Source organism: Gadus morhua, chromosome 8, assembly GCF_902167405.1.
Source record: "Gadus morhua chromosome 8, gadMor3.0, whole genome shotgun sequence".
Lineage (NCBI taxonomy): Eukaryota > Metazoa > Chordata > Actinopteri > Gadiformes > Gadidae > Gadus > Gadus morhua.
This window is the reverse complement of record NC_044055.1, coordinates 8,323,152-8,328,514: the sequence shown is the minus strand read 5'-3', so window position 1 is coordinate 8,328,514 and position 5,363 is coordinate 8,323,152.

The window sequence follows — 5,363 nt, the reverse complement described above, 5'->3', positions numbered from 1 at the left end:
CACACACACACACACACCCCCACCGGTCAGACGGTGCCTTTCAACACCATCAGAGACAAAACGCTGTTCCTTCACAAGTTCCCACATGGAACGAGTCAAGGTTGAGAGTGTGAAAGTGCTTCACCTGCGTTTCCTTGGCAACGTTTGATAAAAAAGACGTCCTCGAAATAAATTCCTTTAAAAGTAACTCGGATAATTCATAATTATCCTTTCTCAGAACCAAGGAGTCAAGGAAACGAATATGTACATTGGTTCATTGATCTTTAGAGCTGAATCCTTCATAAGTTAAACATGGGATTTATATTGAAGAAGCTGTGTGTTTGCGTGCGTGCGAGTATGCATTGATGTATGTGTGTGTGTGTGTGTGTGTGTGTGTGTGTGTGTGTGTGTGTGCGTGTGTGTGTGCGTGTGTGTGTGTGTGTGTGTGTGTGTGCGTGTGTGTGTGTGTGTGTGTGTTCACACTTAGGAAAGAGTTAATGACAACGCTGTCCCGGAAATGAGACGGAGGAAGTGGGTGATGGGGGGGCGTTGCTCCGATCAGAGATTTATTAAATCATCGTTCCTTTGTTTCACCATGTGTATGCGTGTGCGTGTGTGTGCGAGAGAGTGTGTGTGCGAGAGTGTGTTTGGCGGGAAGGCGGTAAAAGTATATACATAAAAAAGAGTCAAAGATGGTTGTGGGAGGTGTTTGTCTGAGTCTTGTGTTTGTATTTTGAGCATGTTACTTGTTATGTATGCAATTTGTTTGTAAGTCTGTGTTACATATGTGTATATTAACTAATGTATGTCATAGCAAGTGTGTGTGTTTGTGTGTACGTGTAGCAAGAATTTGCGTGTGTATGTGTTTGTATGCTTAGGTAGCATGTGTATAACAATATGTAGCCCTATCTGTAAATGTGTAGCAAGTGTGAGTGTGTGCGTTCACGCGTGCCTGAGCGAATGTGTATGCGCGTGTGTGTCAGAGCTTCGCTATGATTGGTCGGGCGGCGTGCGGTACGTGCACTAATGCAGGGAAGGCATTAACCTTAATCTCTGCGGAGGAGAAAGCGCTGGCGTGACCGGTGGCGTGTTCCTTGACTCCCTGCCAATCCCATTTCCCGGATAGCTTGCCCACTTATTTCATTTTGAACCCGCTCCGCGGTTCTGTATCGATTGGTGAACCATCGCCCTGGTGTTAGGGTGAGATGGAGCCCTGGTTCCAACACGGCTTTTGTAAATAAGTTTGAGCGTAGGATCGTTTTAACTCCTTGCCTCAAACAACGCTGGTCACCCCTCGCTCCGAGCAGACTAATACGAGTTCTGTCTCGGGCCTGCAGACTCCAATAAAGTTTCGTCTGGAGGGATAGGGACGAGGGGGATTGAAGAGATAAATCACGGATTGTAAATGTCAGGTGTAAAAATACCTACTTATTCTATCACCACACAAAGGAAGGCTGTCAATTATAGTCATATGGGTCGTAATGGTGTTATCTTGCTTTCTATTCTTCTGTCTGCTTGTCTCTCTTGTTTTTGTTTTTCTTTGAGTGTGTGTGTGTTAATGGCACGTCTGTGTACCAGTGTGTCTGTGTGTGCGTGCGTGCGTGCGTGCGTGCGTGCGTGCGTGCGTTCGTGCGTGTGTGTGTGTGTGTCTTCGAGTGTGTTCGTGGTTGTATCTTTGTGTGTGTAAAAATAACCCAGCACTGAAGGATGGGGGTGGGGGGGGGGCAGTCTAGGCATAGGAGATGCCTCTGTCTGTCTGTCTGTGGGTCCCTGCGGTACATTAGCCGACCCTTAGCATGTATTATTGATCCCCCCTAGCTCTAATCATTGTCTCCACTAGTGCTACACCCAGCCCTTCTCCACCACACAGCAGAACAGCCGTTCATGAGCACCCGGGGTCTCTCCCAGAACTGTCCAGCATCAGAAGGAACCTCGTCAGACACACCACACAACAGCCAGCAACGTCAAAACCAGCCTATACCTTCTGCCGCTGCGACGGGTGCGGCCGCGAAAGGCTTCCGACACGCTACCGGCACGGGGAAGGAAAACGTAAACTAATAGCCACTGATAGGAAAGATTGCTCGAGCAGTGCAGGTAGAAGAATGGCCGCACGAGGTGGAGCCGGGGAACGTATGTGTGCGTTGCCTTTCGAAGAAGACGGGGAAGTGAAAAGAAAAAAAGACACGGTTGTGTGAGAGCGGTGGTCTTAAAGCCCCCAGCTCTTTTAAGCATTCCCCCCAGCATTTGTTCTGCAATTCTGAGAGCCCGGTGATGTCCGCACAGCGGGATATCAATTATATTCCTAGCATTATGGATCACACACCACGCCGGTGAGCCGGCCGCCGCCAAACACACTCGCTCGCATGCACACACCGTTATATCTCCGGTCTGCTGGGCTCATTGAAGAACACACACCGTTCCTGGGTTAAATATTGATGTATTTTTAGTGTTTGGATCTCTGGAAAGGGATAGCTGTGAATGTGTCAATCGCAGCCTGTGGTGTGTGTGTGTGTGTGTGTGTGTGTGTGTGTGTGTGTGTGTGTGTGTGTGTGTGTGTGTGTGTCTGTGTGTCTGTGTGTCTGTGTGTGTGTGTGTGTGTGTGTGTGTGTGTGTGTGTGTGTGTGTGTGTGTGTGTGTGTGTGTGTGTGTGTGTGTGTGTGTTTGTTGGGGGGGAGGGATGGAGCTCATGAAGTCAATGTGAATTCACTCAATGTGTCTCTAGAAGAGAAGCAGCACCACCTTTCAGAGTCCGTCATGTCCCACTCACTAAAGGATTGCTTGTTTTAGTTGGACATTTTACAGACAAAGTACAATGTTTAGGAGGATTAATAATGCATGGCACGGTGAGCCTAAAGGCAAGCTATGGCAGAGACTTTGACATGCACTGTGGGTTAATTAATAGCGTAGCTACGCATGCCTATGCATCGCTAACCGGCTACTAATAAATAAGATCTTCGCATGAGCACTGCTTATTGCTAAGGCAAATAACTAGGGAATAGTCAGAAACCTTAAATTTGTTTGGACCATACTTTATAACTGCCAATTGGCAGCCGGAGCCTTTTAGAGACATAAGCAGTTGCGATTTGTAAGAATAAAATATCTATCAACATATTCACGCCAACTTTTCCATCCGAAAGCGACGAGCCAGTTTCAAGGTGATTCTGTTTTGTCCCATTTCGGAGCAGAGAAGCTCAGGGTTTGGTCATTGGCATGCCCCAGCATACTCCACACTGCTAGTCCTTGGTTCAATGACATTGGCATGCAGGTCCCCATACAAAACAGAGCACCAAGAGTCACAAGTACAATACAAGGAATCATGCCGTCGGCTTGGGAGCATTTGTGTTTATTGGCACCTGGCATTTGCAAAGTTTGAAAAGTGCACAGTCCAACCGAGTTTGAGTGTGATAACTGAGTTGCTTCGAAAAAACTTAGATAGATATATGACAACATTCAGAACACACGGAAATAACTAACCGATCAGCCTCGTCAATGGCAAGGAAGAGAGGCCTGGTCATTATTTTAGCTCCATTGAGGAATGATTAGTGTCATGCCTCGAATGACTGCCTCATACCGGGGATGTGTGTGGATAGTTCCTTCCGGCCCTGGGGCCCGTGAATGAAATACAATTAACAGGCGTCCCTCGAGGGATGCCAGGTGGATCAATTAGCGATAGAACGCGTTGCCCACCCACCCGCGACCTAGGGCGTTCCAAATATAGGAGCAGTCTATATCACCCCGCTATTTCACGGCACCAGGGGTTCACGCTGGTTCACGAAGTTGTACGGCGGCGACGGCGAGTGACAAACAGTCGCGTCTTTTTCTCCTCATCAACGCTCCGTTCAAGCACAGCTGGTGTTTCATTAGACGTTTCTAAATGTGCGCGCGGCTCACCTCGGACACCTCTGCTGATTAGCACATGGAGGATGGTCTCTGCCGCAGCTTGTCGCCGTTATTCTCACATGGTGGCCCCGGAGAGACCTCTGGGCACCGACGCAATTTCACCTCATTAACATTTCAGGTGACGAGTCTGCCACGGCTTAAATTAACAATTCATGAGCGCGGCTTATAGCTATATTAACATTTTACAACCAATCAATCACCTTTCCTAATCTGGGCCCCTCTTGTGTCTGTGTGTCTGTGTGTGTGTGTGTGTGTGTGTGTGTGTGTGTGTGTGTGTGTGTGTGTGTGTGTGTGTGTGTGTGTGTGTGTGTGTGTGTGTGTGTGTGTGTGTGTGTGTGTGTGTGTGTGTGTGTGTGCATCCATCCTACGTGCCCACCCTATTTTGGTGTCTCTCTCTCTCACTCACTCGCCACCCCCCCCCCCCCCCCCCCCCCCCCCACCCCCCTTCCTCCCTCTCTCTCTCTCTCTCCCTCGCCCTATCCGTCCCTTCGGTCTTTGACCATGACATTTGTCTGAACAGCTCCCTAATCCTAACTTCTATTCACGGCACCGCATCACATCACATTCATTATTCCTTCTTCCGCAGGAAAAAAGAAAAAACATTGTCGTCGTCGTCTGCCCACCCGCCCCAGCGAGCAGATCCTCAGAAGGTCACTTAAAGTGTTCTGCCAATTAATAACTTAGTGAGATAAATCCAACTAAGCACCAACAAATGCGAGTGTCACACACGGCGGAGACGTCCGCTAATTAGAGTGCTATATATGCTCGGAAAGTTTCCTATTCCCGAGTGGTGGGAAGAATAGAGGAGGAAGAGGAGGAGGAAAAAGATGCTCAAGAAAAAGTATAAGTAGATAGAGTGGTACGTGCTTGTAACTCTCACACGCTGTTTTAGAAGCCATTATCTTTTCTTTAAACTTTGTCTGCTGCGTCACTTCAGCTAAAACAATCTCTGCAAAGAAATGTGTGTATGTGTGCCCTTGTGTGTGTGTGTGTGTGTGTGTGTGTGTGTGTGTGTGTGTGTGTGTGTGTGTGTGTGTGTGTGTGTGTGTGTGTGTGTGTGTGTGTGTGTGTGTGTGTGTGTCTGCGTGTCCTTGTGTGTGTTTGTGTGTAAGTGCATGCATGCATTCATGTGTGTTTCAGGGTTTCATGAGAAAAGACCGCACACGACCGTCTGAGGTCTGCTTCTTGTGATTCAAATACCGTAGCATATTGGTAACACCTTATAATAACGTTCAGACATAAGTCATATATCATAAGCCTTTGGTTGATGGTGAAGTAATCGTTTACAAAAGATTTATTTATAGGCCTTTAGTTAATGATGCACTAATAATTGACATTAAAGGTCCGATGTAGGTTTGTGCGGACATTTTGATTTTGGATACCAACTTTATCAATCAAGATAACTAAGCTCTACAAAACAAGGATGAAAGAGATTTAAAAGAGAATTCACACCCACTCAGCATAAGCACTCCATTATATTATTT